The sequence below is a fragment of the Ornithorhynchus anatinus genome, chromosome 3 (genome assembly GCF_004115215.2).
Source record: "Ornithorhynchus anatinus isolate Pmale09 chromosome 3, mOrnAna1.pri.v4, whole genome shotgun sequence".
In the NCBI taxonomy this organism is placed as follows: domain Eukaryota; kingdom Metazoa; phylum Chordata; class Mammalia; order Monotremata; family Ornithorhynchidae; genus Ornithorhynchus; species Ornithorhynchus anatinus.
In genome coordinates, this window is record NC_041730.1 from 72,155,965 (window position 1) to 72,170,369 (window position 14,405).

At 41.3% G+C, this 14,405-nt stretch overlaps 1 protein-coding gene across 3 annotated transcripts in view; it reads left to right on the forward strand.

Annotated features, from left to right (window-relative positions):
* NEDD4L (NEDD4 like E3 ubiquitin protein ligase) overlaps nucleotides 1–14,405 on the forward strand; it is a 403,957-nt gene that overhangs the window by 95,732 nt on the left and 293,820 nt on the right. The window lies entirely within an intron of this gene.

The following is a 14,405-nucleotide window of genomic DNA, read 5'->3' on the forward strand; positions in this document are numbered from 1 at the left end:
AGGGACTGTGTCTAACCTGATTTGCTTGTATCCACCCCAGTGCTAAGTACCATATAAAGCTACAGAAAGATGATCTTTTACCCGAGGCAGTAACATAAAAGTTATATGGGCACTGGGGAAAACTTAACTGCTTTATACTATATTATATATATATATATATGCATATATATATATTAGCTATCAAGTTAATCATTGCTTGATGTCAAAACTGTATAAGGGCCTGCACATAGTAAGTGCTTAACGAATACTTCAATTTTTATCAATTTCTAAGGGAGAGCTGAGTCAGCCTTCAGTCCATGAGAGGAAGAATTCCTGTATCTAGATGGCTTTTATTCATTCATTCATTCAATCGTATTTATTGAGCCCATTCTGTGTGCAGGACACTGTACTAAGCACTTGGGAAGTACAATTCAGCAACAAATAGAGACAATCCCTGCCCACAACGGGCTCACAGGAACACGATAGTAAACACTGAAGCAGAGGAAGGGGGCAGTACTATCTAGGAACTGCTGAAGTACAAGAATCTTAAGTTGTTTCAGCCTTTAAAATGAGGGCTGAAAAAATAAGAATTTTAATGATGAAGATTTGGTGAATAAGCTTCTGCACTAAATGGATTTTGTACCTGTTGTATTTGTAAATCTCCTATGACTTTATCATAATTCAATATCAAAATTTGCAAAGTGGTCTTGTAGTAGCAGCTTTCCAAAAAGGGAAAACCTAGGGATGGAAGAAAGGCCCTGAGCTGATCAAAAACCAGGCAGCCTCCAGTAGCAGGAAGGAGTGGCTGAAGAGGTTAAATTGGAAGGGGAAAGAAGTTTGTGTTTGCAGTGCGCCCTCTCTTAGAGGGTGTCTTGTGGATTGAAAAGGAAAACAAGTCTATAGACTTTGTTAATCATTGCTCAATGTCAAAACTGTACAAGGTCCTGCTCACGGCATTAACCATTAATTCCAAGTCTCAGAAATAAATAGAATTGAGAATTGTTTGTTGGAAAGATTGGTTTTTCATTTGCATGTGCCCAGTGCTCCAATCCTGATTGACCATCATAAGCAAATAAAATAAAAAATGAAGATATATAATGCTACTCATTACTTTCTTTATCTGCTTAGCTCATGATACCAGGAAATAAAGTCAACAAGAGTTGAAAGAAGTTAGGGAAATATATGCAGAGGAAATAAGGGTAGAGCTAGAAATTCATTCAATAGTATTTGTTGAGTACCTGAGGCATGCTGAGCACGGAAGAGGAGTGGAAGATAATAGATATCTTCACGGGTTCATCTGAGGAGTGTTAAACTCCAGTAGCTCCCCCTTATCCTACATGCTAAATGGCCTGGGGAAACCAAAGGCCCAGGGAATCAATCAATCAATTGTATTTATGGAGCACTTACTGTGTGCCAAGCACTCTACTAAGTGCTTAGGAGAATACTATGTAACAGTTGGTAGACATGTTCCCAGGTCACGGGTGTACAATCTAGAGGGGTGAGGTTACAGTCTAGAAGGGAGAAATCAATCCGTCAATCATATTTGAGTGCTTACTTTGGGCAGAGCACTGTACTAAGCTAAAACTACAATGTGACAGAGTTGATTTTCCCTGACCACGAGTAGTTTATAGTTTAGAAGATGAGTTTACAGCCTAGAGGCAACTCAGTTATGGAGGCACCCATCCAAGGAGTTGAGTGACTCTCTGACATGAAAAATGTTTGAAGAGATGAAGACAAGTTTGGAAAAAATGACAACTTTTTATTTCAGATTCTGAAAAAAAAATAAATCAGATTCTGTAATGATAAATATACAAAGCCATATAATATTTTAAAATATTTCTCCTATCTTGTAGCTGTCATCAAATCATATATAATCATTCCCTCTTTTTTTAAAAAAAACAAACAAAAACTTCCAAAATCTCCCTGTTTGAAACAACATATGTAGCTTAAGTTCTGGAATTGCTTGGTTGTGCACCTACTCACAAGTAACACACACAAGTAACATCGAGGGAGATTTCCTTCTATATTGTAAAAGTAAAGTCCTGATTCAAGCTAAGAACTAACAGTAGGGCAGAGTCGAGCGATTATTAATTGTTTTTGAGCTACTATTAGTGTGCCAATAGGAAAATCTTTGAAAAAAAGATTCCCAGAAGCCTGTTGTATTTTGTTCAAAGTATACGTTTAAATATCAGTAAACTATGTGATGATCTTCTGGGGTTGTCAGCTTCTGTTTCCAAATGATCGAACCTCATTCTCATTGTCAGATTTGGTCATGTGTGGTTGAAGTAGGTTAAGCTTCAGAAATAGTTGTGTTCCATATTGTATGGTCATAGCCTGAAATAATTTTTCTTCATTTTGCTTGTACCTTGCGAACATGAATACACCCAATTCTTTCATGATGTTTCCACTACAATCTTTTTATTCATGCAGTCATATTTATTGAGTGCTTACTGTGTGCAAAACACTATTTTTATAAATCATTGTAAGGAAGTTAGGGAACATGACTCTTTGTAGATTTTGAGTTCTTAGGGAGGCAGAGGCTCTGTCCAAATCGTATCCATGAATTTTTGCCCACTGCTGAGTAGAGCGCGTAGTACAGTTGTTATTGATGCAGTTGTGAGGGTGACAGGGGTAGTTCGGGCATGTACGTGGCACCAGTCCCTCTCACTAAAACCTGAGCTCTCCTTGTCACTGAGTTCTTCAGAAACATAACTTCTGATTTTTAGGGGAACTGAGTGCTCTTCTCTCTCATATTGTTGTTATTCTGATTACTCAATTTGTCAACAATTCTATGTCTCTCTCACCCTTTAGAATGAAGCTTTTTGTTGGCTGGGAATGTGTTTTGTGTATTTATTGTACTTAAGCACCCAGGGGGCTATCAAATAGTCATTACTGCTAATAAGAGAGAGACATTTCCTTACACTTTTTAATGCTTAAACTATGACCTTGTTTTTGTTCGGAGCAATTTTCCCCTTTAGAGACCACTGAATTGTAAGAAAACAATATAAACTGGCATATTGAGCAAAGAGTACTTTCCTTGTAAGATGTAGGTTGTAATTTTGCACATATGAGGATACTTATTTTCTGGAGATTTATTCTTGCTTCAATCAGTCAATGCCATTTACTGAGCACTTACTGTGTACAAAGCACTGGACTAAGCTCTCAAGAGGTTACATTTTGATGGTCTTTAAACTGGATTTGATCTGTGAACATTAGGTTCTGAAATACTTTTGTAGTGTACTACCGCTGTGCATTTTTCATTCAAGTGTAATTATGTATTATTGAGTGCTTACTATGTGCAGAGCACTGTACTAAGTGCTTGCGAGAGTACAACAGAATTATCAGACGCCTTCCCTGTCCATAATGAGCTTACAGTCTAGAGGGTGAAACAGACATTTATATGAATGAATAAATAATCTGTAATATATAATTTAAAGATATGTACATGAGTGCTGTGGGATTGGGACTGGGATGAATATCAAATATCCAAAGGTCATCAGAACAATAAACTGAAGATGATGGTAGCTAGGAAGACTTTTAAAATGTTCCCTATACTGTGGACCTGTTAGAACAGTAGGAAAATATATAGAAGGATAGTGAATGACAATTTACAAGGAATGTCATCAATAATTCTGGAGAAAAAAAGAAACTTTGAGCATAAATGTATTTTATTCCCTTAAAACAAAAATCTGACAGTTGATGAGTCTAACTCAGTTACTCATTTTCAAGTTCTAAGTCAACGCAACAGATTTGACTTAAGAAAGGAGAATAAAATCTATTGATAACTGAAAGGGACAAGATGTTGTTTGTGGTGATTGTGTTTCCATGAGGGTCAGTGTCTTTGAGAGAGACTTAAATGCTTTGTTCACTTAGTGCTCCTTTTCGGGCTCTTTGCTATTTTGGTGAGCCTTCTCAGATGCCAGTGAATCCCCACTTCTCCACCCCCCACTCCGCCCTCCCCAAATCTAATAGGCCACAGCCCCCTACATTCAAAGCTCTTCAGCCCACCTCCTCCAAGATGGTCTGGCAGATCTGGCAGATATGGGCAGGGGAGGAGTTTCAGGCAGGAGGAAGGGCATGAACACTTGATTGTAAATTCCTTGAGAGTAGAGATTACGCCTACCAACTCTATAATATTGTGCTTTCTTCCAACTTTTAGTGCAGTGCTTTGCACACAGTACGTGCTCAAAAAATAGCACTGATTGCTTGAACAAGAATTCAGATGTAAGAGTTGAGGATGAGACAGAAAGAAGGTGAGTTGGACAGAAATGCAGACTAAATGCAAGCTGATGTGTATTTGAGTGTGAGAGAGTGTGCTAATGGTCAGGAGTTTGGGCCTGATGCAGAGAGGCCTGAAAAACCATTGAAGGTGTTTGAGGAATAGGGAAATGGCAGAATGACATTTCAGAAAAGCGATCTACTCAGCAGAGTGCAGTATGCTCTACAGAGGTATATGCTGAAAGAAGGGAGACGAGTGAGGAGGTTGATATAGTAATCTTGTCAGGCCGTGACCAAGGTCTGGATCGTTCTGGTGCCTGTTTGGAGGGAGAGGAGGAGAAACATCTGGAAAATGTTGCCGAGGAAAAATGAATAGTATTTACCAACCGACTGACAACGACTTCCTCTACCTTTAAAGCATTACTAAGGCCATATCGCCTCCAAGAGGAGGAAAAGTCCTCTCTTCCCCAGCTTGCTCTCCTTTCTACGTTGTCTATGCACTTCAATCTATGACCTTTGGACACTTGTTATTCACCCCACTCACAACTCCATAGCACTTATGTACGTATTCTTAAATTATATATTATGAATTAATTATTTATTCTTAATAGTGTCTGTGTCCCCCTCTAGACTATAGGTTCCTTATGGGTGGGGAACGTTTCTGTTCATTCTGTTGTACTCTCCCAAGGGTTTAGTATTAGTGATCTATAAATAGTAAGTATACAGTAGTGCTCAATAAATACAACTGATTGATCGAAAGAGAGCCAGTAGTCAAGGATACTAAGGTGTGAACTAAAGAGATGGGGAGGTTGCTCGTGTTTTGAACAGGAAAGAAGACTGGGGAGGAGGGGGAGGAGGAAGAGGAGAAGGAGGACGGAGGAGGAGGGTACAAGCACTTTTAGGAGGTGAGAGGGGATGGGATCAGAAGCCTAAGTAGAGGGAGTATATTTTGAAAGCAGTTGGGAGATCTTTTCTTGAGTGATGGCTTTGATCAACTCCAGCCAGGATGAGAAGCCTCCCTTTATCTGGTCGAACCAGGGGAAGGAAACACCGAGAAGAGAATTGGTTCACCCTGCTTCCTGCCTTACTGTGATATAATCTGGATCTGACCTTCACATATCTTAAATTCCCTTGCACGTTTGATTATCTGCAAGTGTCACCTCCATAATGGAACCCCTTTCTTGCCTTGGTTTTTGGTGGAATTGAGTGTCTCACTCAACTGTGAGGCAGAAAAAAGACAAAGTAAGAAAAAAAATTCAGAACTGACATACTTCCCTGCATGCTAGGGAAGTAGTTGGGATTACTCTGACAAGTCACTGTAAACTCATTATGGACAGGGAATGTGTCTGTCATATTGTTATATTCTCTGAAACACCTAGTACAGTATTCTGCACACAATAAGTGCTCAACTGTTTTTAAAAACAATTGACGGACACAATTGAGCATTTACCATTTGCAGTGTACTGTACTAAGAGCTTGGAAGACTACAATATACTAGAGTGGGTCGATTATGAGTAGCTCATGGCAAATGGCTTTATGGTGGAAGATTGAAAAGTCAAAGCTAGAAGAGGGGATGAAAATATTAAAGTGTGTTTTAAAAGACTGGAAATCTTTGTCAGCAAGTCCTGGTGACTAGTGACCCGTAGTCCACGTTATTTAAAGTTTAAAGAGGGGCTATTGCAGAGTTACTAGTTATCATTTTTGAGAATTATATAGAGTACAGGGAAAGTCCCTGGGGATTAGAAATAGGCTAATATTCTAATTTTTAAATGTAGGAAGAGGGTTGATTTTGGTAATTCCAGATTTATCGACAGCATCGATGCTTGGAAAGGTAATTGCAGAAATGATCAAATCATTAATCTGAAACCACCTAGCAGACTAAAAGATTTTGGGAAGACACCTTATGCCTTTCTGAAGAACAGATTGAGCTAGATAAATTTAATTTCCTTTTATCTTAGTGACAGATTACACAGATTGAAAGAAGTGATAGATGCAATCTGTCTAGTGATTTTTTTTTTGTAAACCTAATCCCATCTGCAATGACATTTTCAAGGAGAGAAGATGGAAGTGGGTGATAGTAGCAGGAGCAAGTATCATCTATTGAACACACACCAGGTTCAGTGCTCTGGACTAATTTGGTAGGAAATAGAAAACACTGTGACTTTTGGGGGAGTGCACAGGTGAGTTGACTACACTTTGGGGGAGACATTTAGGGGCTTGATGAAAACCTGGGGTGAATCCATCAAATGGTGGCCCACAGGCAGAGCTGGAAGAAGTTGGGGAGGGTGATCTCCAACCAAGAGACCTGAAAGTCACCTCCAGTAGCAACCTAATTAACTTGTGCCTATCTCAGGGCTTAGAGCAGTGTTTGACACATACTACAACAAATACTATAAAAAAGAAAACAAAAAACGGAGCAGTGTTGTTTCTAGCTCAGGAGCCTACCCCAGGCTAGGTGTGGAGCCCCTTTAGGAGCCAGAACTACTTTGAAGGTAGATGATGGGCCAGAGCAGTCCCTCCGAGAAAAGCACTGTGGTAACCGCCACCTTCCCTCCCACCACCCAGGGTCATAGTTCCCTGGAGGCTCCATGCATGCTGAGCCAGGGATAAAAGTGCTTCCACATGTTCTCAGATTATGCTGCCATTACCGCCAAGACTGTGAACACATCTTGCCTATTTGTGTTTATTTTTAATGTTTCATCAGTCCTGATGCGTCTCCAATCCCACCTCCGCTCTTAAGCATTTAAAATTGTGAGCCCCAAGAAGGACAGGGATTGTGTCTAATTTCCACCTGTGTAATCTCTCCTGGTGTTATGTACCCAGTAATACTCTTAACTATTGCTTTTGGGGAGAGAAGGAGGAAGGTGTTGGCAACCTCTCCGTGTCCCAAAATAGCACTAACTACTAGTCACTCTCCTCTCCATCTCTCCTTTCCCATTCCCAGCCTCCACCTCTCCAGTCTGCTCTGGCCTGGTTTGTAGGTGGTTCTGCTGCTGCTCTGCCTTCCCTCAGTTCCAAAGCAGTGCTCACATCTGGTTTCGTGTGGTCTCTTGTGGTGTAAGACCAACAGGATACACCCTCTAGAAGTTGTATTGTGTGGTCTGAGCAGTTACTACATCTCCCAGCTTCTATTTCAGGAGCAACTTGGCCCCCAGAAATCTAGACTGTAGGTGAGTTGTGGGGAAGGAATGTGTCTGCTTATTGTTATTATTTTATTCTTAGTATAGTATTGTTAGTATAGTGCTTAGCAAGTGCTCAATAAATGCAATTGAATAAACAAATGAATAATAATTATAGCATTTATAAGTGCTTATACATTGGGGTGTACACAAGCAAATGGGATTGAACACAGTTCCTGTCCCATGTGGGGCTCACAGTCTCAATCCCCATTTTACAGGTAAGGTAACTGAAGCACAAAGAAGTGAAGTGACTTGACCGGGGTCATACAGCAGAGAAGTGACAGAGCCAGGGTCAGAACCCTTCACCTTCTGACTCCCATGCTGTATCCACTGTGCCATGTTACTTCTCTACGTTTTGCTGCTTCTCTGATTGAACAAGTCATTCCGAGGACCGGCAGAGCAGTTGCCGTTGTCCAGGGCTCCGGGGCAGCTGCACAGGTTGGGGGAAGCAGATTAAGGGAACTGCAGCAGCCCTTAATCCAGGGTCAAGCTGTAGGGTGGCCCAGCAGCCGTGGGGGAAGGGCGCTGCTGCACATGAAGGTGTCCTAGGGGAAGATGATCTGGGTGAGTGGTGTTTGAGAGAATGTGCTTGAGGGGTGGGTGTGTCTGCCTGTCTCACTTTTCTGCATCTCTCTGCCGGTCTGGCTGTTTCTCTCTGTCTCCCACCTTTACCCTGATTTGAGGACACTGTCACCGCTCAAAGTGGGTACTTAGCCCACTAATATTTATATCGGCAAGAAATAATTTTATTAATTGTGGTGCCTTCTGTGTTCTATTTAATATCATTATGGTATTTGTTAAGCAATTATTATGTGCTACGCAGTGGAGTAGATGTAAACTACTCAGCCACATGGGGCTCTCGGTCCAAATACTCATTCAATTATATTCATTGAGTGCTTACTGTGTGCAAAGCACTGTACTAAGAGCTTGTGAGAGTACAGTATAACAAACAGAAACATTCCCTGCTCACAATGACCTTTCAGTCTGTGGGGGGAGACAGACATCAATATAAATAAATAAATAAATAAATAAATAAATAAACAGATACCTACGTAAGTGGAAGAAGGACCAGATATTGAATCCCCATTTTGCAGGTGAGGGAAAGTGAAGCCCCAAAAATTTAAGTGACGTGCCCAAGGCCACCCAGCAGATACGTGGCGGAGCTGGAATAAGATTCCAGGTCCTCTGACTCTCAGGCCCCTTCTCTTTCCATTAGGCCACACTGCTTTGTCCACTAAGTCACAGTCATTTGCAGCCATATTTAAAGTGACCCGAGCATCAATGTACAGCCATATAAGCTGCCCATCCAAAAGAGTGAATGTGCCCTGCCTGTTTAGTGGTGTCTCTTTTAGGAAGGAAACGTGAACAACAGGCAATTAAATGTGGCTTTTATGCCTCCTTGGTCTATTTGTAGACTTGCGTGAATTAAAAATAACAAGAAGATAAGAGAGCCTGAAAATCCAGAAGTCATCCAAGCTGCATCATTTTTCACCCTTTAAATATATTGATGATTAGAAAAATATCTCTGGAAGAGAAACTTTATTTGTCTGTGTGACTTTGGATTAATACATTAGGAAAAACAAGCGGGTACCAAAAAACCAGGCAGAGATTCTACTGAAGACATAAAATGTCAAGGAGAGGTCAGGCTTCCCAGGCATCTGATAAGCATTTATCTATTACAGTCACACACACCTTGTCATGTGTTTGTGTTTCTTTCCAGTATGACACTAATCCTTATCTTTAGGCAAACTCTTTGCTTTGAGGAGGTCTGATAAGATAGGCATTCACTTCAAATCCATGGAGGGCTCCTCCCATTTTAACTCCAGGTACAGTACCCTGTGTCAGAGGGATAGCTAGTAGTTTTCCTCCCAGGACAAGTTCCAACATGGAGCCTTCTCTCCTGCCACTTTCTACCAATCTATATCTCTCTCTTGATGTACTTCCCTCCTCATACTCAGCCCCACCAGCCCAAAGGGGTTGTTGTTTTTTGTAGCCCTCTTCTGAAAGCAGCAGATCACCTGCTTGTGATTCCCCACCTTTGCCCCCCCGATTAGACTGTAAGCCCGTCAAAGGGCAGGGACTGTCTCTATCTGTTACCGATTTGTACATTCCAAGTGCCCTAGTACAGTGCTCTGCACATAATAAGCGCTCAATAAATACTATTGAATGAATGAAGTGGGAGCTATGTGGAGTGGGGAGAAAGCTGTAAAGAGCAGAAGTTCTTTCTGCTCCTTGAGTTCTGCTCTTGAAGCCATTCTTCCATCACATCAGGATGGTATTGGCCTTCTTTCTTATCTGTGATGTTGTTGCTTTTCTTGCTTACAATTCTCTTCTGTCTCCTTCCCATTTTTTATTTCTCTGTTGTGAATTTATCTTTTGTGCAGTGACTCCTGCTCAATTCCCTTCTCCTCTTGCTGGGTCATCTCTGTGTTTTCCTGTTTTAATTATTTAATTATTTGTTATTCTCCAGTCTTCTTGCTCTGCACTGAGCATCGTGATGTAGCGGGTAGAGCACGGGACTGGGAGCCATGGGTTCTAATCCCGACTCTTCCACTTGTCTGCTGTGTGACCTTGAGCATTTTGCTCACTTCACTTCTCTGTGCCTCAGTTACCGCATCTGTAAAATGGGGATTGAGACTGTAAACCTTATGTGGGACAGGGACTGTGCCCAACCTGACTTGCTTGGATCTGCCCCAGCACTTAGTACAGTGCCTGGCACATAGTAAGCGCTTAACAGATACCCTAATTATTATTATCATCTTTCTTGCAGTCTGCAATTCTGCAGTGCTGTCCGAATATGCTGATCAGTCAATCAGTGGTATTTATTGAGTACTTTCTGTGTGGAGAGCACTGTATGGAGCACTTGGGGAAATACAATACAATAGCATTGGTAGATGTGATCCCTGCCCACAAGCAGCTCGTGGTCTACTAGGGAAGACAGGCATTAAAATAATTACGGATAGGGGAAATAGAGTATAAGGATAGTTAGATAAGTGCTGTGTGGCTGGGGCATCAAACTGCTTGAGGGGTATACAGGCAACAATAATAATAATAATGATACTTGTTAAGCACTTACTATGTGCTAAGCACTGTACTAAGCACTGGGGTGGATATAAGCAAATAGAGTTAATAATGTTGGAATTTGTTAGGCGCTTATATGTCAGGCACTGTTCTAAGCACTGGGGTAGATAAAAGCTAATCAGGTTGGACAGTCCCTGTCCCACATGGGGCTTATGGTCTTAATTCCCATTTTACGAATGAGCGAACTGAGGCCCAGAGAAGTCAAGTGACTTGCCTAAGATCACACAGCAGACAAGTGGCAGAGCCAGAAATAGAACCCCTGACCTTCTGACTCCTAGGCTTGTGCTCTGTCCACTACACCATGCTGCATAGCTGACATAGAGGGAGGACATAGAGAAGGAGAAATGAGGGCATTAGTCAGGGAAGGCCTCTTGAAGGAGATGTGATTTTTAGGATGGGTTTGAAGGTGGGGAGAGTGGCGGTCTGTTGGATATGAAGGAGGAGGCTTCATGCCTATTTGTCTAATTTTTCACTAATTGCAGCAAGATATTCCTTGAGGACATCAGTCTTATTGGTTGAGGTCATTGTTTCATCCCACTCAGGATCAATTAGATTATGATCTCCTTGAAGGCAATCACTTGTGATGTAGTGATTGAGTTAAGATGCTAGCCTGTTAATTGACTGTGCTTCGTATGTGTGGGTTTGAATTCCACTCTTGTTGGCTCTGTGAGAAGCAACATGGCATAGTGCATGGGCCTGGGAGTCAGAAAGTCGTGAGTTCTAATCCCTCTTCCATCACTTGTCTGTTGTGTGACCTTGGTCAAGTCACTTTATTTCTCTGTCCCTCAGTTACCTCACTTGTAAAATGGGGATTGTGAGCCCCATATGGGATGGTGCTTAATAAAGTGCCTGGCACATGCTAAGTGCTTAACAAATATTATTATTATTATTACTATTATTGTATTCTCCCAAGTACTGAGTACAGTGCTGTGCACACAGTAAGTGCTCAATAAATGCCACTGATGATTCTGTTATCATGCTTGGAGGAAAAGAATGATGGTTGCCCTGACTTAAATCACTTGTTATTGAGCAGGCTAAAGATGGAGACAGTGATGTAAAGCATTAGAAAAAAAAAAAGGGGGAAGCTGTGTTCTTTAGTTACAATTTAGCTCTGCTGTCTGGATTTCAGTAAGCCACTTTTCTCTGTTCTCAGCTTTAGCCTGAGAAGGAAAATTCTTAGATGGAACTATCTGCTGGAGGGGATAAGAGGGCAAACCCTAGGAAAATGGGCTCAGAATTCTTTGCATCCCACGGTAGTCCTTATCAAAACTTGGACTGGCCATTGCCTGATAGGTTTCTGTTTCTAGTTCCACCACTGCTACTCTTGGAATGGTATCCTAGAGTCCTATAATTAAACTTAGTTTCTTAATGTCTTTTGACTTATGAGTAATTAGTGGGTTTTGGCTTTTATTACACATCTTTATATGTAGGGTTCTGCCATAAGTGTGTTTTCATTCCATATTTTCGTGTGAATATTGGTAAGGAGTTAAGGAACATTTGTGGCTCAGTGGAAAGAGCCTGGGCTTCAGAGTCAGGGGTCATGGGTTCGACTCCCAGATCTGCCACTTGTCAGCTGTGTGACTGTGGGCAAGTCACTTAACTTCTCTGTGCCTCAGTTACCTCATCTGTAAAATAGGGATTAACTGTGAGCCTCACGTGGGACAACCTGATGACCCTGTATCTACCCCAGCACTTAGAACAGTGCTCTGCACACAGTAAGTGCTTAACAAATACCAACATTATTATCTGACAGCACAGACCTGTTTGGATACAGGTGGCTTCAGGAGAATTGGCTGTGTTTGAAAGCAGTATAAGAATGGAGAGGTACTATATCGTGAGTTTTCTTAAATGAGACATTTTGCTAGAAGGCAACTCTTACTTTATAGAGAACCCCAGTCTCTTCTTCAGAATCTCAGTTCCTTAAGACCAGAGCCCATCTACTTGTATTAGTATTGTTCCTCACATGTGAAAAATAACTTTAAGAAAATGGTTATTGGAAAGAGTACAGTACTTGAAATCAGGAGGCCTGAATCAAATTCTTGCCATGCAGTTGACCTTCTGTGTAACCTTGGGCCCCTTTCAAGGTCCCACCTGCAGAGTTTCCAGTAGTCTACCAGTCCCGGCTATGGGAGGGAGAGTCAAGCAGAGGCCTGTCCATTCCATTCCTGTCTTGGGCAATGGCTAGCGAGTGGAAGGCAATATGTTACAAGTCAAAACTCACCCATGCTGGGCAGCAGCACCATGGAAGAGAATCAAGGGTGGAGACTCAAGTTTACTGCATGGAAGGCAGCAATGGAAAAACCCGTCTGTATTTTTACCAAGAAAAGCCTATTGATACATGACCAGAACGATTGCAGATGGAGAGTGGGGTGTTCTGGAAGAGATGTGTCCATGGTGCCGCTATGGATCAGAAATGACTCGACAGCATAAGACAAGACAAATAACCTTGGGCAAACACTTGACTATTGTGTGTCCATTTATTCATAGGTAATATGGAGATAAAGATTCCTGTTTTCCCTTTCCTAGATTGTGATCCCTATGAGTGATGGTGACTGTATCTGATCCGTTGTCCAGCACAGTGCTTGACACTCAATACGTTTTTTAACTAGAGTGTTAGTTTGAAATCTAAAATAGTTCAGGGGGAGAATATATTGAATATTGATTAGGGAAAAAGTGTAAATATATTTATCGAAAACACATGCACTAATAGAAAATTTGCATCTCATCTATTGCTCAATTTGCAGTTGTCAGTATCCCTGCCTCCTATGTAAATTATTATCCCCCTTTCATTGTGGCATTGGTAAGATGCCTACATTTCTTTTATATTTATATATATATATATATATATATAATATAGTATTTGTTGAGCACTTATTATGTGCCAGTCACTGCACTAAGCTCTGGGGTAGGTACAAACTAATCAGGTTGGACATAGTCCATGGCTCACATGGGGCTCCCACTCAGCGTAGCTCAGTGGAAAGACCCCGGGCTTGGGAGTCAGAGGTCATGGGTTCGAATCCCGGCTCTGCCACTTGTCAGCTGTGTGACTGTGGGCAAGTCCCTTAACTTCTCTGTGCCTCAGTTCCCTCATCTGTAAAATGGGGATTAAGACTGTGAGCCTCACATGGGACAACCTGATTACCCTGTATCTACCCCAGCGCTTAGAACAGTGCTCTGCACATAGTAAGCGCTTAACAAATACCAACCTTATTATTATTTATTAATCTCTGTTTTACAGATGAGATAACGAGGCACAGAGAAGTGAAGTGACTTGTCTAAGCTCACCCAGAAGACAAGTTCTGGAGGCAGGATTAGAGCTCAGGTCATTTAGACTCCCTGACTTGTGCTTTATCCACTAAGTCATGCTGCTTCTCTGCTTCTCTGCTTCTCCTTGAATCAGGATTAAATCAGAAGGACTAAGTCATTCCGTTCACAGGGCACCGTCTTGGGGATTGAGAGTTGGGAGGCAGAACATATTTCCATATGGAATGGTTTTGAGCTTCTGCCAACTCTGATCCTGGTAGTAGCAATGCTGTAGTTTCAATAATATAATCTAAAAAACAAAAAACAAATGCAACACAAGTGTTTAACTTCAAAAGACCATCGTGTCCTGGATGTGGAGTGCTTTGTTAGAATGAGATAAAATGGCCAAGTTGAATTCTCACTAAAAAACAACAACATACTTGCTAACTTCTGCATTTCTACAGCAAAAAAGACTTAGTGAAATAGGTCAAGCTGTATTAATTTCAGCAAAGGTATTCAAAATGAAAACACTTCCAAGTATTGTTTATTGCCATATAAACTTTTTCCAAAAATGAATTGCCAACACATTAGCTCATGCGATTGAACAGGAGTGGGAATGAAAAATCCTCAGAATGTAAGCAAATTGAGTGTGGTATTAGTCTTTGAAAACAGTTGCCTTTTAACCTCTAAAGTAGCAGTACTTCA